This window comes from Saccopteryx leptura, chromosome X (assembly GCF_036850995.1).
Source record: "Saccopteryx leptura isolate mSacLep1 chromosome X, mSacLep1_pri_phased_curated, whole genome shotgun sequence".
NCBI classification, from domain to species: Eukaryota; Metazoa; Chordata; class Mammalia; order Chiroptera; family Emballonuridae; genus Saccopteryx; species Saccopteryx leptura.
Genome location: NC_089516.1, coordinates 19,866,971 through 19,892,513, shown reverse-complemented (window position 1 = coordinate 19,892,513; position 25,543 = coordinate 19,866,971). Strand labels below are relative to the sequence as shown.

The 25,543-nt window shown below is 37.1% G+C and overlaps 1 non-coding gene across 1 annotated transcript; it reads left to right on the top strand.

Moving 5' to 3' along the window:
- Positions 1 to 2,829: 2,829 nt before the first annotated feature.
- On the top strand, positions 2,830 to 2,905 carry TRNAD-AUC (transfer RNA aspartic acid (anticodon AUC)). Its single transcript has one exon. It is a non-coding gene; the product is annotated as a tRNA-Asp (tRNA).
- Positions 2,906 to 25,543: the final 22,638 nt, after the last annotated feature.

Sequence of the window (25,543 nt, the reverse complement as noted above, 5' to 3'; positions counted from 1 at the left end):
TACAACTGTTAATGTGCAAATCTCTTGCCTTAACAAGGCTCTGAATCCTTATAGCCCTTTCTCCTAAGTAATGCAGGCATCTCTCACTTAATATTAGTATTCATTTTTGAAATGAGAAGTTCTAAGTAAAAATGCTAAGTAGGAGCTGATTTTCCATTGTTTGAAATAGGAAATATAGTTCTCATCATCCTCAAACTTAAATCAAGCTATTAAAATGTAACAGAAGCACAGTAAATGAATCTACATATAAATAGCAAACTATCATATTAAACGGAAAATGGTTAAGACATCACTTTTGGATTAAAAAACAGATTAAAATATATATTGTAAAGTTTTTTTTTTCTTTTTCTTTATTAAGTGAGAAAAGCAGGGAGGCAGGAAGATAGAGAAACAGAATTCTTCATGTGCCCCAACTATGATCCAACTGGCAAGCCCCCTACAAAGTGATGCTTTGCCCATCTGGGCCTGCTGCTCCAAGCTATTTCAGCATCTGAGGCAGGCCATGGAGCCATCCTCAGCACCCAGGGCCAACTTGTTCAAACCACTCAAATCATGGCTACAGGAGAAGAGAAAAAAGGGGAGGGGAGGGGTGGAGAAGCAGATGGTTGCTTCTCATATGTGCCCTGACCAGGAATCAATCCTCGACTTCCACATGCTGGTTCCACACTTTACCACTGAGCTAACTGTCCAGGGCCTATATGGTAAAGCTGATAATCAATGGCATGGTTTTAGTCAAGCTGTAATGTTTTTCTTATCACCTACAATATCCAATTTGTACACTATTTTTTGAAAGTATATGTTCTTTTCAAAATGACTATATGATTCCGATGGCCTATCAATTATATTTGAAAAATAATGTAAAACGTCCTCCATATATTTTTGTTAAAAATTAAAAGGTTATATTGAGTTTGGAAAATATATATTTTACCATATGCATATTGGCTGAAATAAATAGTTGTGAGGAATACACATTGCATGAAGTTCATGCATTGGAAACCAAGAGGACACCAAGGAAAATGTTACCCAGAGATATATTCTATAGAGTGTCTACCCTGTCTTTACTTTAACTTTTATTGTAAAAATCTTAATATGTTTTTCTTCCTTCATGTAAGTTTTTTGAACTAAAAGATAATTAAAACTTCAATTATGATTATAAGTGTCCCTATACACACAAGCACACATGTACATATAAAATCTAGAATGGTAGAAGTTTATATAATCTTATACAAATAGTACAAAAAATGACATGACTAAGGAAATATTTACTAAATTTTATGAAAATTAGATTTCTTAAATATCAAAAAAATCAATTATAAAATATATTTTTATAATAATATCTTGCTTAGAGGCAAGCATTTAATAGGGGAATCTCATTATTGTAATTAATTTATAATGTTTTTGGTCCAATGTATTTTAAAATTATATTTCAAATTTCTCAAATTTTTATATTTACAAATGTGAAATCACTTCCTAATGTTCTTTCAAATGATAACTTGGAAATAATATAAATTATTATTAAATAGTAACATTATTATTTAGTTAAGACTGACAAAATTCAGATGAAGAGATTTAATTTACTTTTACAGGTACAATGCCAAATAATTTATGATATTATTTTATGCAATCTTTATAAAAATCGGAGGTGGCAAGATGGTGATGGAGTAGGCGGATGTACCAACTTCCACTTCCCAGAACCAAAGTGGATTACAACTTAATTTTAAGAACAATTATCTGAAAAAATCAACTTTGGAATAAACTAAGAGGACTTTTTAACCAAGGAACACTGAAGAAGCCACACTGAGAGTAAGAGAAAAAGTGGAAATGCGGAGAGGGCTGCCCAGCTCCCAGGCATGAACAGCTGCCTGGAGGGACCCTCATGGCGGGAAGTGAGTTTATCAGAGAGGGGATGGTCCTGGGTCCCAGGAGCAAAGCCCCAGCTTGCAGCCCCAGAGACTAGAAGAGGCATATGGACAGTATTTAGCTACAAAACAAGCCAGGATACTGTTTGTGAGAAAGAGAGATTTCTCAGACCGAGGATTCTTCTTAAAGGGACCATGCAGACAAGATAAACGAAGGCATAAAAGCAATGCACCAAATAGAAAAGAGACTCAAAAAGTCTGAGGAAACTCTAAGAGAGCTCTGTGACAACAGGAAGAGAAATAACATCCGCATCATAGGGGTTCCTGAAGAAGAAGAGAAAGAACAAGGGATAGAAACCTTGTTCAATAAAATCAGCTGAAAACTTCCCTAAATTGATGCAGGAAAAAGTCACACAAGTTCAAGAAGCATGGAGAATTCCATTAAAGAAAAAGCCAAAAATATCCACACCAAGACACATCATAATTAAAATACCAAAGCTAAGTGATAAGGAGAAAATATTAACAGCTACTAGAGAAAAAAAGACTATCACCTACAAAGGAACCCCCATAAGGATGACATCTGACTTCTCAACAGAAACACTTGAGGACAGAAGGGAATGTCAAGAAATATTCAAAGTAATGCAGAACAAGAGCCTACAACCAAGACTACTTTATCCAGCAAGGTTATCGTTTAAAATTGAAAGAGAAATAAAAAGCTTCCCAGACAAAAAAACCAAAAAACCAAAAAACAAAAAAACCCAAGAATTTCATTACAACCAAACTAATGCTGCAAGAAATGTTAAGGGGGCTGTTGTAAATAGAACAAATAGGGAAAAAGAATATAGTAAAAGAGGAAGATAGCTTTAAAGAATAAAATGGCAATAAAAAATTACATATCAATAATAACCTTAAATGTAAATGGATTAAATGATCCAATCAAAAGACATAACTGTGTGGATAAGAGAACAAGGCCCTGGACGGTTGGCTCAGCGGTAGAGCGTCGGCCTATCGTGCGGAGGACCCGGGTTCGATTCCCGGCCAGGGCAAACAGGAGAAGTGCCCATTTGCTTCTCCACCCCTCCGCCGCACTTTCCTCTCTGTCTCTCTCTTCCCCTCCCGCAGCCAAGGCTCCATTGGAGCAAAGATGGCCCAGGCGCTGGGGATGGCTCTGTGGCCTCTGCCTCAGGCGCTAGAGTGGCTCTGGTCGCAACATGGAAACACCCAGGATGGGCAGAGCATCCCCTCCTGGTGGGCAGAGCTTCGCCCCCTGGTGGGCGTGCCAGGTGGATCCCGGTCGGGCACATGCGGGAGTCTGTCTGAGTGTCTCTCCCTGTTTCCAGCTTCAGAAAAATGAAAAAAAAAAAAAAAAAAAAAAAGAGAACAAGACCCATACATACGCTATCTACAAGAGACACATCTCAAAAGAAAAGTTACATATAAACTAAAGGTAAAAGGATGGAAAAAATATTTCATGCAAATGGAAATGAAAAAAAAAGCTGGGGTATCAATACTTATATCAGACAAAATGGACTTTAAAACAAAGGCTATAGTAAGAGATAAAGAAGGCCACTATATAATGATAAAGGAAGAAATCCAACAGGAAGATATAACCATTATAAATATCTATGAACCTAATATAAGAGCTCCTAAATATATAAAGCAGACTTTGATGGATACAAAGGGCAAGATAAACTGCAATACTATAATAGTAGGAGATTTAAATACCCCACTAACATCACTACATAGATCCTCAAGAAAGAAAATTAACAAAGAAAGAGCAGACTTAAAGGACACACTAGATCAACTGGATTTAATAGATATCTTCAGAACCTTTCACCCTAAAGCAGCAGAATATACATTCTTTTCAAGTGCTCATGGTACATTCTCTAGGATAGGCCACATGTTAGGGCACAAAAGAAGTCTCAACAAATGTAAAAAGATTGAAATCATATCAAGCATTTTCTCTGGTCACAATGGCATGAAGCTAGAAATCAAGCACAACAGAAAAACTGAAAAGTACTCAAACACATGGAAACTAAATAGCATGTTATTAAATAAGAAATGGGTTAACAATGAGATCAAAGAAGAAATTTAAAAATTTCTATAAATGAATGATAACGAGCATACAACAACTCAAAATTTATGGGACACAGCAAAAACAGTACTGAGAGGGAAGTTCATAGCACTACAGGTATACCTTAAAAGGTAGAAAAAGCTCAAATAAACAATTTCTGCATCTAAAAGAACTAGAAAAAGAACAGAAAGTAAAACCCAGAGATAGTAGAAGGAAGAAAATAATAAAGATCAGAGCGGAAATAAATGACACAGAGGCTAAAGAAACAGTACAGAGGATCAATGAAACCAAGAGCTGGTTCTTTGAAAGGGTAAACAAGATTGATGAACCTTTAACCAGACTCACCAAGAAAAAAAGAGAGGGGATTCAAATAAATAAAATTAGAAATGAGAGTAGAAAAATAACAACTGACACAACAGAAATACAAAATATTGTAAGAAAATAGTATGACAAACTGTATGCCAAAAAATTAAACAACCGAGGTGAAATGGACAAATTCCTTGAAACATATACTTTTTCAAAAATCAATCTGGAAGAATCAGAAAACCTAAACAGACTGACTACAACAAATGAGATTAAAACAGTTATAAAAAAACTTCCAAAAAACAAAAGCCCTGAGCCAGATGGTTTCACTGGTGAATTCTACCAAAGATTCAAAGAAGAACTAACTCCTATCCTTCTCAAGCTATTTCAAAAAATTCAAGAAAAAGGAAGACTTCCCAGCTCCTTTTATGAGGCGACCATAATTATGATTCCAAAAACAGGCAAAGGCAACACAAAGAAAGAAAATTATATGTCAGTTTCCTTGATGAATTTATATGCTAAAATCCTCAACAAAATATTAGCAAACCAAATCCAGCAATATATGAAAAAAATCATACATCATGATCAAGTGGGATTTATTCTGGGGAGGCAAAGATGGTACAATATTTGTAAATCAATCAATGTGATTCATCACATAAACAAAAGAAAGGAGAAAAACCACATTATAATTTTAATAGATGCACAAAAAGCATTTGATAAAATCCAGCACCCATTTATGGTCTAAACTCTCAGCAAAGTGGGAATACAGAGACCATACCTCAACATGATAAAGGCATCTATGAAAAACCCACAGCCAACATCATAATTAATGGGCAAAAATTAAAAGCAATTCCCCTAAGATCAGGAACAAGACAGGGATGCATCCCCTTTCACCACTCTTATTTAACATAGTACTGGAAGTCCTAGCCACAGTAATCAGACAACAAGAAGAAATAAAAGGCATCCAAATTGGAAAAGAAGAAGGAAAGCTATCATTATTTGCAGATGATATGATACTGTATAAGAAAACCCTAAAGTCTCAGTCAAAAAATTACTGGATCTGATAAATGAATTCAGCAAGTTGGCAGGGTATAAAATTAATACACAGAAATCAGAGGCATTTTTATACACCAACAATGAACTGTCAGATAGAGAAATTAAGGAAACAATTCCCTTCACTATTGCAACCAAAAAAATAAAGTACCGAGGAGTAAATTTAACCAAAGAAACTAAAGACTTGTACTCAGAAAATTACAAAACATTGATAAAAGAAATCAAGGAAGATACAAACAAGTGGAAGCATATACTGGCTCATGGTTAGGAAAAATAAACATCATCAAAATATCTTTACTACCAAAGCAATCTATAAATTCAATGCAATACCAATTAAAATACCAATGACATATATTATACTTCAAAGATATAGAACACATATTCCAAAAATTTATATGGAACCAAAAGAGAACACGAATAGCCTCAGCAATCTTGAAAAGGAAGAATAAAGTGGGAGGTATCACACTTCCGGATATCAAGTTTTATAATAAGGCCATTGTACTCAAAACAGCCTGGTTCTGGCATAAGAAGAGGCATATAGATCAACAGAACAGAACAGAGAACTCAGAAATAAACACACAAGTTTATGGATAACTGATATTTGACAAAGGAGGTAAAAGCATACAATGGAGTAAAGACAGCCTCGTTAACAAATGGTGTTGGGAAAATTGGTCAGTTACCTCCATAAAAATGAAACTAAACTACCAACTTACACCATTCACAAAAATAAACTCAAAATGGATAAAAGACTTAAATGTAAGACGTGAAACCATAAGCATCTCTTTGATGAAAACATAGGCAGTGAGCTTTCCAATATCTCTTGCAGCAATATATTTGCTGATTTATCTCCATGGGCAAGCGATATAAAAGACAGAATAAACAAATGGGACTATATAAAAATAAAAGGCTTTTGTACAGCTAAAGACAATATGAACAGAACAGAAAGACAAACCACACAATGGCAGAACATATTCGACAATATGTCTGATAAGGAGTTAATAACCAAAATTTATAAAGACCTTGTAGAACTCAACACCAGGAAGACAAGCAATCCAATTAAAAAATGGGCAAAAGAAATGAATAGACACTTCTCCAAAGAAGACATACAGATGGCCAATAGACAGATGAAAAAATGCTCAACATCACTAACCATTAGAGAAATGCAAATTAAAACCACAATGAGATACAAACTTCACACCAGTCAGAATGGCACTCATTAACAAAACAACACACGATAGGTACCGGTGAGGATGTGGAGAAAGGGACACCCTCCTGCACTGCTGGTAGGAATGCAGACTGGTGCAGCCTCTGTGGAAAACAGTATGGAGATTCCTCAAAATATTAAAAATATAACTGTCTTTGACACAGCCTTCCCACTTTGAGGAATATATCCCAGGAACACCATATCACTGATTCAGAAAAAGAAATGCACCCCCATGTTTATAGCAGCATTGTTCACAATAGCGAAGATCTGGAAACAGCCCAAGTGTCCATCAGTGGATGAGTGGATTAAAAAGCAGTGGTACATATATACAATGGAATACTATGGGGCCATGAAAAAGAAGGAAATATTACCTTTTTCCACAGCATGCATGGACCTGGAAACTATTATGTTAAATGAAATAAGCCAGGCAAAGAAGGAAAAATATCATATGACCTCACTCATTTGAGGAATCCAAGGAACAATGTGAACTGAGGAATGGAATTATATCTAACATGAAGGGGGAGGAAGCTGTTGGGAGGGGGGTAAGGGATATATTGAGAGGAATACCGAGAGGGGGCATGCAATTGGGGCAATACTAGAATCTATGTAAACACAATAAATTAAATTTTATAAAAAAATTAAAAAAAAATCTTTATAAAAACCTTGTGAAGTAGATATTGTTGGATATTACTGCAAGTGTTATAAAACATAATTTGGTAAAACAAAATTAAATAAAACAAAACAGCAAGCTTCTAGTCAGGATGGTCCAGATTTATCCTTTTAATCTTAAACAACAAAAATATTAGAAAAAATAGATTTCAGATGTTGGACAACAGTCAGTGGAGAACATTGATCTATGGGGGTAGAAATGAAGTGAGTTCTATGATTACTCAGCATAATGACTGGAGAGAATTTCAAAAGGCGGCGAAAGCCAGGGTGAACCTAGTAGTGTCCTTGAATTGAAGAGATAAACTTGGAAATTTGGGAACATCAAGGTGTTTGGAGTTTACAGGGCAGGGTAAAGAAGAGAGAGTTTCAATGAAAGAAAGCACTGAAGATCTGCAGATGGTCCTCCTCCCCTGAGACTTCAACTGCATATTTATTTAAACATGCACATGAGAAAGTTATCTGAAGTCAAGGAAAGAATAAATTGGAAGAATCAGGCAGAAGTAGTCTCCAGGGCTCAGATATAATAGGAATCATTGGTGTTCCCACTAGACTGAATAGAAAACAGCACGTGAGGTATCTGGGTATCAGGTGGACTGTTCAGAAGGGTATCAGCCCACTTAAGGAGCTAGATAGGCCTGACTAGGCGGTGGTGCAGTGGATAGAGCGTCAAACTGAGATGCCGAGGACCCAGGTTCGAGACCCCAAGGTCGCCAGCTTGAGCACGAGCTCATCTGGGTTGAGCAAAAGCTCACCAGCTGGCTTGAGCAAGGGGTTACTTGGTCTGCTGAAGGCCCCTGGTCAAAGCACATATGAGAAAGCAATCAATGAACAACTAAGGTGTCGCAACAAAAAACTAACAATTGATGATTCTCGTCTCTTCGTTCCTGTCTGTCTGTCCCTATCTCTCTTTCTGATTCTCTGTCTCTGTAAAAAAAAAAAAAAGCAAGATTGGCCTAGTACAGCGGTTCTCAACCTGTGGGTCATGACCCCGGCGGGGGTCGAACGACCAAAACATAGGAGTCGCCTAAAGCCATCGGAAAATACATATTTATTATACAATACATTTTTAAATAAAATATGTATTTCCGATGGCTTTAGGCGACCCTTGTGTTTTGGTCGTTCAACCCCCGCTGAGGTCATGACCCACAGGTTGAGAACCACTGGCCTAGTAGAAAGGCTTCTCTGGTTCTACATAACAAAGCAAGTTTAAAAGGATCAAACTCCATTGGAATAAAAATTAAGGAAACTTCACTAAGATACATCATAATCAAATAACTTAAAACCAGTGATAAAGAAAGGGAAATACATTTTGCAAAGAGAAAGAAAAGTAAGAATTACAGAAGACTTTTTGTTGGGAACAGTACAAATCAGAAGACAGTGGAACAACAAAGTACTGAAAGAAAATACCAATCAACCTTGAATGGTATAACCAGTAAAAATATTTTCAATAAAAGCAAAATGCTTATGTAAACATACAAAAAATAAAACAATTTGTCACCAGTGTACATGCAATTTTAAAAGAAGTCCTTCAGATATAAGGAAAGGTACCACAAAGAAACCTGTATCTATATAAAGGAATGAATAAAAAAGGAAATGGGAAATATGTGAGTAAATACAAAATGATGCAATCAAATGTTCTAAGTTACAGTAGAATATAAATATTTTAAAATAATGATTTATTGTAGTATTTATAATGTGTAAAAATAAAATGTATGACAGGAATAACATAAAGGCCAGGAGAAGGGAAATAGATTTGACTATTTTAAGGTTCTTCTACTATAGATGAAGTGATATAATATTACTTGAGTAAACTATTTTATCTGTACTAGAAATACTTATGCAAAATTTCATCAAAGAGATATATAGATTAAATAAGTCTATAAATAAATGTCAACCTTATTAATTAACAGGAAAATGTAAATTAAAATAAAAATTGAATACCAATATACTTATTAGAACGGGTAAAATAAAATAAAACCAATGATATTAAATGTTGGTAAAGATGTGGAGTAACTGGAATTCTCATGCATTGCTGTAGGCATGTAAAATGGTAAAGCCACTTTGGAAAACAGTTTGACAGTACCTTATAGAGTTAAACGTATACTTGCCACATGGCACAGAAACTCTACTCTTATTTATGTAAATAAAATTGTTATATTCATGCATATTTATGGAAGCGTTATTCAAAATGCCAAAATTTAGAAATGATGGAAATGTTCCTCAACTGGTGAATGAATAAATGTTATGCACTGTATGCATACAATTAGAAACTATTCAGAGATAAAAATGAATGAAATGCTCATATTTGCATGATATTTACTGATATCAAATGGATGAATGTCAAATGCATATTGATTAGTTAAAGCAGCAAGACCCCCAAATCTACATTCTATATTTACCTTTTATATAAACATTCTGGAAAATGTATAACTTTACGGATAAAAATTAATGAGTGATTGCCAATGGCTGGGAGTGTGGAAAGTGATGAATCTAAAAAAAAACAACTAAAAACAAATAAACTAAAAAACAAGTCCAAGATTCCAAGATTCAACCCAGGCTTGCTCAATGCCTACACTCCTACACTGTTAAGAATGATCCTATGGTGACATGTTCAAAGTTAGTCAAGGAGAGATAAGTATAAGAACAATTATTAGTGTAACTCATTCTAAAAGAACCATTACTCTTGGATTACTTTCTTGGTTCTCCAAGTGTACACCAAGATCAGCAAAATCAGAGGCACCTGGGAACTTGTTAGAAATATAAATTCTCAGGCTTAATTCCCAGACCCACTGAATCAGAAACTCTGTGGATGAGGGTGAATCCAGTAATCTGTATTTGAACAAGCCCTCCAGATGATTTTGAGATGCACCAAAGCTTGAGAACTACAGATCTACATTAACTCATTAGTCCTAATTACTTCAAACAATAAATGCAGATCAATTGGGTTACTCGCAATCAATCTGCATTGAAACTCTACTTATCTTTAAAGTTCTTTATGAAATGCCAACTCTTTGCAAAATCTCCCATTCCTTCCCACCCGTCCATAATACATTGTTTATAACTTTATTAAACACACATTCCTTTTCACCTTGTATTATATTTCATTTCTGACATGTCCATAACCTTCACCAGAATGCCAGTTCCATGGGGCATGAATTTTCATATTTCAAGATTTATAAAACTCATTGCCAGTATAAATTGAGTAAGGGCAAACCCAACTGGTCATGAAGGTTAAAATTATTGAGAAGTATCAATTTTTAAGGTACATAAAGTTTAAGGCTTGTTTCAAGTAAATCATTTACATTTAGTAGTCATCATCTTTTGAGACACATCAAAATGAAGGTGGGTGTGTGGCAGCCATGAAAATGTTTCCATTGATCAATGGCCCCAGATGTTGAGTTATGAATCTATCACCACACTTCCCACAAGTTCCTCCCTCCCTCCCTCCCTCCCTCCTTCCCTTCCTTCTTTCCTTCCTTCTTCCTTTCCTTCCTTTCTTTCAGACAGGGGGCAGACAGGGACAAACAGGCAGGAAGGGAAAGAGATAAGCATCAACTCGTTACCCCACTTCAGTTGTTCATTGATTGCTTTTTCATATGTTCCCTGACCGGGGATCTCCAGCCAAGCCACTGACCCCTTGCTCAAGCCAGCTACCTTTGGGCTCAAGCCAATGACCATAGGGTCATGTGTATGATCTCATGCTCAAGCTGGCTACTCTGTGTTCAAGCTGGTGAGCCACACTCAAGCCAGAAGTGCCTGCACTCATGTTAGTGACCTCAGGGTTTTGAACTTGGGTCATCAGCATCCCAGAACGATGCTCTGTCCACTGTGCCACTGCCTGGTCAGGCTCAACCTTACTGAGGCTTTCTTAAGACAGCACCAGTTTAAAGCTTTTCCTATCCAGCCTTCCTTCCTTCCATCTCTCTTGCACAGGGGTACAAATTATATTGAGATCTGATAGTTCTCCAAGCCTCTTCAGCTAAATCTCTGCCTTATTAATCCTGTCTTAGTGTCTGCTTCTCACAGGATCTGAACAGGGGGATCATATCTATTTTGATTCAGGAAGTTTTTTTTTCCCATAAGAAATTGTTCTGTTTTTAATGGATGGACCTGGATTAATGACCACTTCCCTTTTGAAGATTGGCTGCTAGAAAGCTGTGATTAAAAGATGACTCGATTTTAAGAACTAATCAGTTTTTTTTTTTTAATTTTGAGGCCACTAGTACTCACATGCCTTTTTTCTTTAAGCAAGAGAGAGAGAGAGGGGCAGAGAGAGAGAGACAGACAGGAAGGGAGAAAGATGAGAAGCATCAATTCTTCGTTGCAGCACCATAGTTGTTCATTGATTGCTTTCTTATATGTGAATTGACCTGGGGGCTCAGCTGAGTCAGTGACCCTTTGCTCAAGCCAGCGACCTTGGGATCCAGCCAGAGACCATGGGGTCATGTCTATGACCTCACAATCATGCCAGCGATCCCTCACTCAACCTGGTGAGCCTGCGCTCAAGCTGGATGATTCCACATTTAAGCTGGTAATGTAGGGGTTTTGAACCTGGGTCCCCTGTGTCTCAGGCTGACACTCTATCCTCTGTGCCACCGCCTGCTGAGAAAGTCATACAATTTTTAAAAATTTAATTCGATTGTATAGGTTAGTCTAAGTTCTATGAAATAATTTCTGAAAAAAGCGAGAGTAAAAATACTCCAGAGAGTGGTCAAATATTAAGGGGTGGGGTCAGGATTGTTATGTTTAATTAATCCCACAAGCTGTGTACTCCATGGTTTGAATTGGAGACTCAACGTGAATGGTGCCATCTGAAGTCATATGTTGGTCTTGGGTGGCATGTGCTCCAGTATAGAAAGAACAAACATGCTAGTGGGAAACCCAGATAATGCCATTCAGAAGTCCAGTGAAGCACTCAATTTGACTGGGCAATAATATACTGTAAATCTGAGTAATGGTAACCTTACTAGAAAATTAGAAGTAAGCCCCACTCCTCAAAGTTAAGCTAAAAAGCTCTTTAGATCCTTGGAATAGTGTCTCCACAATGTAGGAAACATGGAAGTCCTGAGTACTAATATGAACTGTTTAAGACAAAAGCAATAGATTAATGTGAAACAAACCAGCTTAAGTCAAAAGGTTAATTTAATAAGCCATGTAATCACACTGTACAGAAGAAAACAGCTTTAGCTGAGTTTCTACCTTTATCTTATTAGGGAGGAAAACTTACTTGTAGTCTCTTAGGTTCTGTCCCTGGTGCCCTACACATTTACCATAACTAATGAAAGACACAATAGAAAAGTCTGACAATTTTTACAAATATTTACATGCAGACAAATATAGAGAAAATAAGAGAAACTCAAAGAATAAGTTAGACTTAGGGACTTATATACATTCTTAACAAGGAAAGAGGGTTAGGCTTTAGGAGATGACAAATTATGGGTAAGTGATTAGGAAATATGCAGGCAGACCTCAAAGATATTCCAGGTCCCATTCCAGACCACCACAATAAAGCCAGTATAGTAACAAAGCGAGTTGTAATCTTTATGCTGGTGGAGGGTCTTGCCTTCAATTTGTTAAAAACACAACATCTGTGAAGCACAATAAAGCAAAACACCATAACATGAGCTGTGCTTATGTGGGGGAAATAATGGAAAATAAAAACTATTGCAGTAAGGTCTGTCTGAGTGTCAAGTCAGGCTTTGATCGGAGTCCCTCTTCCCTCCTTGGTATTGGGGCAGGGAGAGAGAGCATCTTCCTCAAAGGGAAATTCGTGCCCTGTTTTAGGAAGATAAGGTGAGGCTGAGAACTCTTCTGCATTTATTAATTTTCAGTTGCCATTAGGTCAAAATAACCTTTATGCCAAAGTGGCCTATTGGGGGGTGCTATATAGTTTCCTTCATTTTCAAACAAGGTGTGTGGAACCTTATAGGGTGTACATTTACCATTTTTACTTTTGACTGCTCAGAAAAGGAAGTGCTTTTCTAGTTTTAAGGAAACCTCACTCTGATTCTAAGTGGATGATAGCATTTCTTCCAACAACAGATGCTCTGAGGTAAAATCTACTCTTTCCCCATCTCCTGATGGCCAGGACACTGGAATCAGCCCTCTGATGCTCTCATTCGGGATTCTATATCTTGGACTAGTGACATGATGGAAAACAAGTTTTATCATTTGGTTGCCTGCATCTAGCTATGGTGGCTGTGTTTTGTGAAAGAGATGGTAAATAAACCCATCAGATACATTTTAAAATTATATTTTTTTCTACATTACTTGGCTCTTTGGTTCCTCATTTCCTGAGCATGGTCTTCCAGTTGTCTCCATTGATGCTTTGAGCTATTTTTATCCTTCCAATTAATTTATCTTCTATTTAATTTTCCAGAAGTGGTTTTAGCCCACCTGGTATAGCTGGGTTCACTGTTATCCATTTGTCATTTCCTCTTCCTGCATCTTAAAACCAATAAAACTGTCAGCACCTCCTGGGGCTACGTGCTTCCCTGTTCAGGTTCAGAAGGAATCATGTCTGATTTTTCAAGGATTTTCATGAATGAATAAATAAACACACAGTTCTTTTTTTTTTCTATTTTTATACCTTTGGATCAATTTAAGATCATCTACTAATAGCTAAATGTTAGTGATAATTTTAAAATACATAGCGGTAAATTTTAGGTTATAATAAAAATGAGGGTAATAATACAATAAAATCTTTAAGGGTCAGAAGAGCATGTGGTTTCTAAACATGGAGAATGGACCATGAACACAGATGAGGCATAAGGCCCCAGCTGTCTTAAGTAATTTATTCTGCATTAGGGTTTTCATACAACACAGCTCATTAGGAAAATAAAATATCTCAAATATCCTGTGTTTCTATGGACATGAATAAAAGTTGCTTGCATACACCAGATGTTGCCTATTGTCCAGAAATACTGAAATGATACTTCAAAATATGTCATTTTCAATATGAAACATTGATGATTGAAGCATTTTTTTATTAAGTGAAAGGCGGGGAGGCAGAGAGACAGACTCCCACATGTGCCCCGACCAGGATTCATCCTGCAAGTCACGATGCTCTGCCCATCTGGGACCACTGTTCTGTTGCTCAGCAACCAAGTTATTTCAGTACCTGAGGTGAGGCCATGGAGCCATCATCAATGCTTGGAGCCATGGCTGCAGAAGGGAAGAGAGAGGAAGAGAGAGAAAGAGAGAGAGAGAAAGAGAGAGAGAGAGCACAAAGGGGGAGGGATAAAGAGGCAGATGATCGTTTCTACTGTGTGCCCTGACCAGGATTTGAACCCAGGACTTCCACATGCAAGGCCAACGTTCTACCACTGAGCCAACCAGCCAAGGCCCTTAAGCATTTTATTTTTCTTGTATTAAAAGTGGAAGTAGAATGGCCAGTTGAATGAATCTTGAATTGGCAGAAAACCAGGTGTTTGTTGTACAAGGTGGGAAAAAAGTAGGTTTATAGCTGTTCATACGGAAAACAACACAATAATTAATAAGTAATTGCTTTTGGTTCGTATGAAAAATAAAACAATAATTAATAAATTATACAAGAATAAACTCTGTTTCACATACTCACAACTGTAAACCTACTTTTGCCCCACCCTGTATTCTTGAGGTCCTCTAGGCTAATGAAACAATTGCTTAACTTTTCTGTGTCTTGGCTTCTTCATCTCATAACAATATCTATTCCATAGGGTTGGTTCAGAAGAAAAGATTATATTGAGCACAATGACTAGTACAGCTCCCGACCCTGATGAAACATGACTATCAACACAACTCTTTAAGCATGATATTTAAAAATTATCACAAATTCTGATTCAGTGGGTTGTCTTTTCATTTTGTTGATGGTTTCCTTTGCTGTGCAAAAACTTTTTAGTTTGAGGTAGTTCAGAGGCGGAGTTGATGGGTGGGCACATCAGGCGTGCACCCTGGGCCACAACCTCTGAAGGGGCCAACGAAACCCCAACTTTACACTTTTTTAAAATGACTCCAAGTTTGGTTTCATATGTGCAATTTTTACATTAATAGTACTTAATGTTTTTATTTATTTAAAAATATGTATTTTTATTTTCCCTGTCTCTCTCTTTTTTTAATGGCCCAATATTTTCTTCTGCACCTGGGGTCTCAACCAAACTTAATCCACCTCTGAGGTAGTCTTATTTGTTGTTTAGTTTTTCTCTTGTTTCCCTTGCCCGAAGAGAGATATCAGAAACAATATTGTTATGAGAAAAGTCCAAGATTTTACTGTCTGTGTTTTTTTCTAGGATTTTTATGGTTTCCAGTCTTGCAACAGCATGGATGGACCTGGAGAGCATTATGAGAAGTGAAATAAGCCATTCAGAGAAAGACAAATACCATATGATCTTACTCATATGTGGAATCTAATGAATAAAATGAACTAACAAGGAAAACAGAGACAGACTCATAGACTCATAGATAAAGAATAGCCTGACAGTTGCTGGGGCAGGAGGACGCTGGATAGAAGGGGGTGGAAGGATTGCACAAAAGAGAGAAAAAAAAGAGAGAAAACTCATGTATACTGACAACAATGTGATAAATGCCAGGGGGATGGGTGGCACGGTGAGGTGGAGGAGGGTAAAAAGGGGATAAATGGTGATGAACAGACACTTGGGGCGGTGAACACACAATATAGAGTTACAGAGATGTGTTGTCGAATTATACACCTGAAACTTGTATAATTTTGGTAACCAGTGTCACCCTAATAAATTTTTTAAAGAAAATAAATAAATACATACATAAATAAACCTATCATTGATTCCTTAGGCAGGTATTAGGAACTAATCATTAGAGATGTTGATGGATTCATTAAAAAGATAATCCATAGAGCTGTGGGTTTATTTCTGGGTTCTCTGTTCTGTTCCATTGATCTATATGCTTGTTCTTATGCCAGTACCAGGCTGTTTTGAGTACAATGTAGTATACTTGATATCAGGAAGTGTGATACCTTGTAGTATACTTGATATCAGGAAGTGTGATACCTCCCACTTTATTCTTCTTTTTTAAGATTGCTGAGGCTATTCGTGTTCTTTTTTGGTTCCATATAAATTTTTGGAATATGTGATCTATATCTTTGAAGTATGTCATTGGTATTTTAATTGGTATTGCATTGAATTTATAGATTGCTTTGGGTTATATAGACATTTTAATGATGTTCATTCTTCCTAACCATGAGCACGGTATATGCTTCCACTTGTTTGTATCTTCCTTGATTTCTTTTATCAATGTTTTATAATTTTCCGAATACAAGTCTTTAGTCTCCTTGGTTAAATTTACTCCTAGGTACTTTATTTTTTTGGTTGTAATAGTGAAGGAGATTGTTTCCTTAATTTCTCTTTCTGACTGTTCATTGTTGGTGTATAAAAATGCCTCTGATTTCTGAGTATTAATTTTATATCCTGCTAATTTGCTGAATTCATTTATCAGGTCCAGTAGTTTTTTGACTGAGATTTTAGGGTTTTCTATATACAATATCATATCATCTGCAAATAATGATAGTTTTGCTTCTTATTTTCCAACTTGAATGCCTTTTATTTCTTCTTGTTGTCTGATTGCTGTGGCTAGGACTTCCAGGATTATGTTAAATAAGAGTGGTGAAAGGGGGCACCCCTGCCTTGTTCCTGATCTTAAGGGGATTGCCTTTAATTTTTTCCCATTGAGTATGATGTTGGCTGTGGGTTTCTCATAGATGGCTTTTGTCATGTTGAGGTATGTTCCCTGTATTCCCACTTTGCTGAGAGTTTTGATCATGAACGGGTACTGGATTTTATCAAATGCTTTTTCTGCATCTATTTGACAAAGGAGATAAGAGCATACAATGGAGTAAAGATAGCCTCTTTAATAAATGGTGTTGGGAAAATTGGACAGCTACCTGCAAAAAAAAATGAAACTAGACCACCAACTTACACCATTCACAAAAATAAACTGAAAATGGATAAAAGACTTAAATGTAAGCCGTGAAACCATAAGCATCTTAGAAGAAAACATAGGCAGTAAGCTCTCCGACATCTCTCGGAGCAATATATTTGCTGATTTATCTCCACGGGGAAGTAAAATAAAAGACAGGATAAACAAATGGGACTATATCAAACTAAAAAGCTTTGGCACAGCTAAAGACAATAAGAACAGAATGAAAGACAAACTACACAATGGGAGAACATATTTGACAATACATCTGATAAGGGGTTAATAACCAAAATTTATAAAGAATTTGTAAATCTCAGCACCAGGAGGACAAACAATCCAATCAAAAAATGGGAGAAAGAAATGAATAGGCACTTCTCCAAAGAGGCCAATAGGCATATGAAAAAATGATCAACATCATTAATCATTAGAGAAATGCAAATTTAAACCACATGAGATATCATCTCACACCAGTCAGAAGAGTGCTCATCAACAAAACAACACAGAATAAGTGCTGGCGAGGATGTGGAGAAAAGGGAACCCTCCTGCACTGCTGGTGGGAACGTGGACTTGTGCAGCCTCTGTGGAAAACAGTATGGAGATTCCTCAAAAAATTGAAAATCAAACTGCCTTTTGACCCAACTATCCCACTTTTAGGAATATACCCCAAGAACACCATAGACCTTCTCCAAAAGGAGAAATGCACCCCCATGTTTGTGGCAGCATTGTTCACAATAGTGAAGATCTGGAAACAGCCCAAGTATCAGTCAGAGGACGAGTGGATTAAAGAGCTTTGGTACATATATACTATGGAATACTACTCAGCCATAATAAATGATGACATTGGATCATTTACAATAACATGGATGGACCTTGATAACATTATTCGTAGTGAAATAAGTAAATCAGAAAACACTAAGAACTATATGAATCCATACATAGATGGGACATAAAAATGAGACTCAGAGACATGAAAAAGAATGTGATGGTAATGGGGGTGTGTGGGGGTGGGGGGAGGGGGGATAGGGCGAGGAAGGAGATAGGGGGGATAGGGGAGGGGAGGGGCCAAAGAAAACCAGATAGAAGGTGATGGAAGACAATTTGACTTTGGGTGATGGGTATACAGCATAATCAAATGTCAAAATAATCTGGAAATGTTTTCTCTCAACATATGTACCCTGATTTATCAATGTCAATGCATTAAATTTAATAATAATAAAAATTTTAAAAAAGATAATCCAGTTTATTTAGTCATTGCAAAAAATATTTATTGTGCTCTAATGAATATTAAGCACTGTGCTAGTTCCAGCATATGAGTAAAAGTATCTGTCTTCAGTCAGCTCTTGCTTTATACAGGAGACTAAAATAATTAAACATCAATATTAAAAATCTAAAAATCAAAAACTTAAACTCATACATAGAAAGAACAGATTGGTGATTGTTAAAGGCAGGAGATTGACAAAATGAGTGAAGGGAACCAAAAGGTAAAAGCTTCCAATTATAAAACAAGCCCTGGAAATGGAATCTACACCATGGTGATTACTGTTAATAATACAGTATTGGCCCTGGCCGGTTGGCTCAGTGGTAGAGCGTCGGCCTGGCATGCGGGGGACCCGGGTTCGATTCCCGGCCAGGGCACATAGGAGAAGCGCCCATTTGCTTCTCCACTACCACCCCCTCCTTCCTCTCTGTCTCTCTCTTCCCCTCCCGCAGCCGAGGCTCCATTGGAGCAAAGATGGCCCGGGCGCTGAGGATGGCTCCTTGGCCTCTGCCCCAGGTGCTAGAGTGGCTCTGGTTGCAGCTGAGCGACGCCCCGGAGGGGCAGAGCATCGCCCCCTGGTGGGCGTGCTGGGTGGATCCCGGTCGGGCGCATGCGGGAGTTTGTCTGACTGTCTCTCCCCGTTTCCAGATTCAGAAAAATACAAAAAAATAATAATAATACAGTAATGTATATTTCAAAGTTGCTAAAAGACCAGACCTTAAAAATTCTCATCACTAGAAAAATAAACAAACTTGTAACTATGTGTAGTGTTTGTAATCACTTCACAAAATATACATACATCAAATCAGTATGTTTTACACTTGAAACTAATATATGTTATGTGTCAACTATATCTCACTAGCAAAATCAGTGTTAAAGAACAATAATAAAACCCTGTACTGAACTCTGCTTTAAAGGTTAGAGTGAGAACAAACTAGCAATGTCAATTTATCTACTGTACTCCTGATAAAAGTTAGTACCTATTTACTGATTATTATGAGACAAGTACTGTTCTATGCTCTTTGTATGTATTAACTTATTTAATCCTTACAACGATCTTATGGAATAGGTGCTTCTATTTTCCTTAATTTGCAGTTAAGGAAACTGAGGCACAGAGAAGTGAAATAACTTTCCTGAGGTTATTCAACTAGTAAGAGGAAAAATAAACCAACCTTAGCCATCTGATTTCAGAGTCTAAGCCTTTAACCAAAACAATCAGAGGGACCTTTGCAGACGGGGTAAGGTATGAATTAAATCTGAAAGGAATGACAAGATTGAGCCAGGAAGATGGGGGCGAAAGGCATTTCAGGAAGAGGAAATAGCATGTGTATTGGTAGAGAGAACAGTTTATAGCCAAACAACTTTTAAGAAATTTACTTTGTTTGTAGCTCAAGTCAGTTATGAAGAAACTAGTTAGGGAGTTATAGCTCTAGTTCGTGTAATAGATATTGAATGACGAGGCCATGTTGGTGCTAGGTGAAATGGAGTAACTGTTATGTGCTCAATTCTGCAAGGAATACAAAAATGAATGGGACATAACCTTGTCCTCAAAGGGTTTATACTCATGTGGAACTAGAGATGGAATATAGTAGACAATATATTTTGGTGAAAATGCAACTTTGACAAAGGTTGTGAAATAGCCTCTCCAACAAGAGAAAAAACTGACCTTCACAAGTAACAGGAGAGAAAAAAATTGTTAATTTTAAGGTTGATAAGTAGAAGATAATTTTAAGGGTAAAACATAATTTCCATGACTACAAAATCAGAAATAACCAGCTTGAAGCAGTTGCCAGAAAAATATTCCAAGGCTTGTTATGGCTTCCAAGTTAAATCTGTCAGTAATATTCTTTTAACTAAAGAGGGATGAAAATGGCATATGTACTCTGAAGCAGAGGCTCTAAACACAGCAAGGTTTCTTCCCACAGCTCTTAGTAGTGGTCAAGGTACTCTGACTACTTAGTCAAAGTTACAGTGACCCATGAAACATGTCTCATGTTAAAAAAAGACACATGCTGTACTTAAAACAATGAGCTTACATTTTTAAACTTTCCACTACTTTAACTGGAAATTGCTTTGCATACACATACTTCTTTTATGCTCTGAAATTTCCTGGAAAATTAAATACAACATGCATTTTAATGAACTGCCGTAAGTATGAAAATTAAAGATGGAAGGGCTTGGGCCTCAAGAAAATTGGAATTTTCTCTAATGTCATTATCTCAGCCCAATTGGACACGTCTAGGATTTTATATCACTATTAAAACACTTTGAAACAAATTAACATTTATTAAAGAAACTTTATGACATTTCATTTAGAAGATCCTGACTTGGTAATTTTCATGTTACACTAACAATCAGATGTATTTACTCACAAAAGTTTAACTCATTAAAATAATTCCATACACATACACACACACACACAAGCACACAGAAATCACATATAATCTTGATTAATAAACATTTACTAATATATTTAATATACTTTTATACAGTGTTTTTATATACATGAAGAATTGAGACTTGAACAAAAACTCAATGGGGAGAAAAAAAGACAGCCGTAAAGAAGATAGATGATATTCTGGTAAAAGAAAGTTCTAGGCAGAGAAAACAGCCAGTGCAAAGTCCCTAATGTAAGAGGGTGCCTCCAATTTGTGACTAACAGTAAAAATGCAATGTGGATAAGGCGGAATGAACAGCAGGAGAAAAATGAAGGTAAGATCAGAGAAGTGGGGGTGGAGACCCTGTAAGTCCTCATAGGACATTGTAAACTTCGGCTTTTATTCTGAGTAAAAAAAAATAAAATCACTGGAGGAATTTGAGAAGAGGAATGACATGTTTTAACTTCTGTTTTAAAATATCTCACTGGCCACAGTGTTGAGAAGAGAGTGTAAGGGGAATAGGACAGAAGTGAACAGCAAGTAGGAGTGATTATGCAGTGATCCAGGCAAGAGACAATAATTCGAAAGTGGTAGCAATGGAGGTGGTGAGAAATGGCTGAACCAGAATGAACTGAATGGCTGGTAAAAGCAACTTCTATAGTTTAGTTTTATTTTGCTTTCAGTTTCCCACTGCAGATGAAAAAGTGGCCATGTACCACCTGACAAGTGATAGAGGTGAATAGGATGTCAGCTCCAAACAAAGAAGTCCCTGGTTCAAAGCCTCGAGGTCACCGCTTAAGCGCAGGCTTGCCAGCTTGAGCAGAGAGAAACTGGCTTGAGCACGGTATCATAAACATGGTCTCAAGGTCCCGGCTTGAGCAAGGGGTCACTGGCTGGGCTGGAGACCCCCCCCCCCCAAGTCAAGGAACATATGAGAAGCAATCAATGAACAACTAAAGTGCAGCAATTACAAGTCGATGCTTCTCATCTGTCTCTCCATCTCTCCCTCCCTCAAAACACACACACACACACCACTTTGTATCACTTATATTTTCTAATAAAATACTAGCCCTGTATTTTCCCCATTTCTTTCCGTTTTTTTTCTTTTTTGTCTTGAATTTCTTAGTGCTATCTATATATATATATATTTTTTCACCACCTAGAATTAGAAATCAGTTCTTTTGTTTCAAATGTGAATTTCTCCCCTAATTATAAGCTTTTCTTTTATATAACAAAAGAGTTGATTTCTGAAAGCACTATTCAGACATTAGCAAAACCAACAATTGGAATTATCATTCAAATCAATGTCCCTTATGAGCATTAACAGGCAATGTTAAGACATAACCTTATTTTTAGGCTCTTCTCCATTCATCTACTTTTGTCTTTTAATAAATCCTACATGATGGCAGGCATTCTTCTGTGCTTCTTACAGTTCAGCTTGCTTTCTTGTTCCTTTTGTGCAGTGCTATCTATTTAGACGCTTACTAAATGAAACAAGTGTGGATTTATTCCAGTCTCAGGGTGGTTTATTTTCTTGGGAAGTAAAGAATAAATATTACATGTTAAATGAACTACTCTAACATGAACCTGCTTAGATGCTGTAGGTGATTTCTACTCAGCATTTCTTCTTTGGACTGGGTTAATATGAAGTAGGCTAGAAAGCTAGTCTTGAGATTTGAAAATTTCCCTCTTCCTTCAGACCCACCTCCCCCCCCTTTCCTGCACTATGCTCTATAGCAGGGGTCCCCAAACTGCGGCCCCCTGAGGCCATTTATCTGGCCCTCTCAGCACTTCTGGAAGGGGCATCTCTTTCATTCGTGGTCAGTGAGAGGAGCATAGTTCCCATTGAAATACTGGTCAGTTTGTTCATTTAAATTTACTTGTTCTTTATTTTAAATATTGTATTTGTTCCCGTTTTGTTTTTTACTTTAAAATAAGATATGTGCAGTGTGTATAGGGATTTGTTCATAGTTTTGTTTTTTTTATAGTCCGGCCCTCCAACGGTCTGAGGGACAGTGAACTGGCCCCTGTGTAAAATTTTTGGGGACCCCTGCTCTATAGGTTCTTTCGGGGCGCTGCCAACGGGAGGCACTGGCTGGAGACTAGAGGTGACAAACCAGGTTGGGTCTTCCTCTCTGTCTTAGTTTCTGGGAGTATTTTTATCAGTGTTTGCAGAGACTCTGTGGTTGCAGCTGCCAGAAGGCGGCACTTTCCTCTGCGGTCCCGGCTCCAAGTCTGCAGCTCTTTCTAGGACTCCAGCTGCTCCCAGGTGGACACTCCTTCAGGTTTACAGATATCCCTGGGCAGTCAGCTGTGCTGCTCCTCAAACAGCCCCTGCTTCAAATTTCTAGCTTCCCTAAAAGGGACTCAGACCCTGGGGTCTGGTAGCCTCAGCTCATTCTACTGTCCCTTCAGCCCTAGTAATGGTGGCAGCTCCTTGCTTTTTTTTTTTTTTTTTTTGTATTTTTCTGAAGCTAGAAACAAGGAGAGACAGTCAGACAGACTCCCGCATGTGCTAGACCAGGATCCACCCGGCACGCCCACCAGGGGGCAATGCTCTGCCCACCAGGGGGCGATGCTCTGCCCCTCCGGGGCGTTGCTCTGCCGCGACCAGTGCCACTTTAGCGCCTGGGGCAGAGGCCAAGGAGCCATCCCCAGTGCCCCGGCCATCTTTGCTCCAATGGAGCCTCGGCTGCAGGAGGGGAAGAGAGAGACAGAGAGGAAGGAGAGGGGGAGGGGTGGAGAAGCAGATGGGCGCCTCTCCTGTGTGCCCTGGCTGGGAATCGAACCCGGGACTTCTGCACGCCAGGCCGACGCTCTACCACTGAGCCAACCGGCCAGGGCCAGCTCCTTGCTTTTGATAACCTCTCTGCCCTCTCCCTGTTGCTTTGTCTGCTCTTCTAATAACTTGACTAGCTTCCCATATAAAACTCCCTTCATGGAACATGAAGGGACTTTCATTTTCCTAATTCTATGACTGTGAAGTCCTGATAACATTGTTTTCTAAAGTAGCAGGTAAGCACAAAAATAGATGTTCTAGGGTCAGAAAAACTTTGAAATCAGAACATTCCAATTATTTAGTTTTTTGACTAGAGAAGATACTTTGATTTTCAATAATCTCATCTGTAAACTTTAGAATATTCCAGTGCCATTGGTTGATTATAAATATTGAATGAGATAACTTCAGCAAGTGCACATAGAAAATATCTAGCTGGAGACACTTGATGAATATTCAAATGATCGCCAAAGTGTTTTCTTCCTTTCGTTAGGAAGCAACTCACTCTTGCAGCTTTAGCTCTTCAGACCTTAAGATATGTTTGAAAGGAAATCTAATCCTTTCACGTTCATATATGTTAAATCTGCTTTACTATTTTGTCAGAGGTTGTGTGCAGGATATATTTTTGTTATTTAAAGACACTGTGACTTATGCATCATAAAAAAAATTCTACTCACGCTGTTGTGCAATCTTTTACATTAAAATACATATATGTTCTAAGGTTATGGAGTTTTTCTGTCCCTGAAGAGCAACAACGGGAGAAAATCTGTCCACAGTTTTATGAAACCTTCCCTTTCTATTGTCACCAAGACATCCATTTCTGGTAGCCCCAAAACCAAATGGTATGAAATGTAGACTATATTATGAGCAAAAAACTTCAAGCAATGAGTACAATTTTCAGCCACCAGTCACTGAAGCTTATCTCTTGCCATTGGCAAAAACATTTATAATTTTCTTATTCTAAGCAAGTTTCTCTATAATTAGAGTAATCCCAAATATTACAGGGTTTTGTTTTACCTAATTATTTTGTCTTTCAATCACATTTTATTTGTGAACTACAATATAGACTTAGGAAAATGTACAAAGCAGGAATTTACAGCCCAGTCCTGCCTCACATCGTGAAATCCTATTCAGTAACCTTCAAGATCAAGAAATAAAATTAAGCCATTAACCTAAAATCCTTATTCAGCGCCTGTCATAATCACCATTGACTTCTGTCCTCCAAAGATCATCTGAATTTTATGATAGTTATTTCTTTTCATTATATGTAGTTTTATCTCCTAAGAATATACCTTTAAGCAGTATGATTTATATGTATCTGATTTGTATGTTAATTGAATGGAATGATATAGAAGGGACTAGGTTTATGTTCTCCATATTATGTTTATGGGTAACATACATGTAGCTTTAATTCATTCATATTCATGTTTCATAGTAATTCATTGCTTGACTTACCATAATTTATTTTTTCATTTTACTTTGCAATGAGTTTGAGATATTACAAATAATGATGCTAAGCATATTTCTGTATATGTTGTTCACTATAAATGTCCTTACACTTTTAGGTAGAGATGTAAGAGTAGAATTGCTAAGTCATAGCACATTTCATTTTAAGCATCTTCATTTGGTAGATAATATCAAACTGTATTTCAAAGTACTTTAAACAATTTATATTCTTAACCAATAACTTAATAGAATTCCCATTGCATACAGCCTTGAAAACACCTGGTATTATGTGTGAGAAATTATCAGCGTAGTTGTAGTTTGAATTTACATTTTCTTCATTATATGCAAAATTTAGCAACTTTTCACAAGTTTAAGAATCATTTTATGTCTCTTTAAAGTTGTTTTGAAATAGAAAATTATTCATATATTCTTCCCATTTTTCCTATGTTTCTTGGTTGTCAATCTTCACCATTTAGATTTCTTTATTAGAATATTAATCATGATCTCGACCATGTGTTGCAAATACTTTCTCCAAAATTGTCATTTTTCTTTTGACTGCCCATGTTTCTTTCTTCCTTCTTTTGCTATGAAATCTT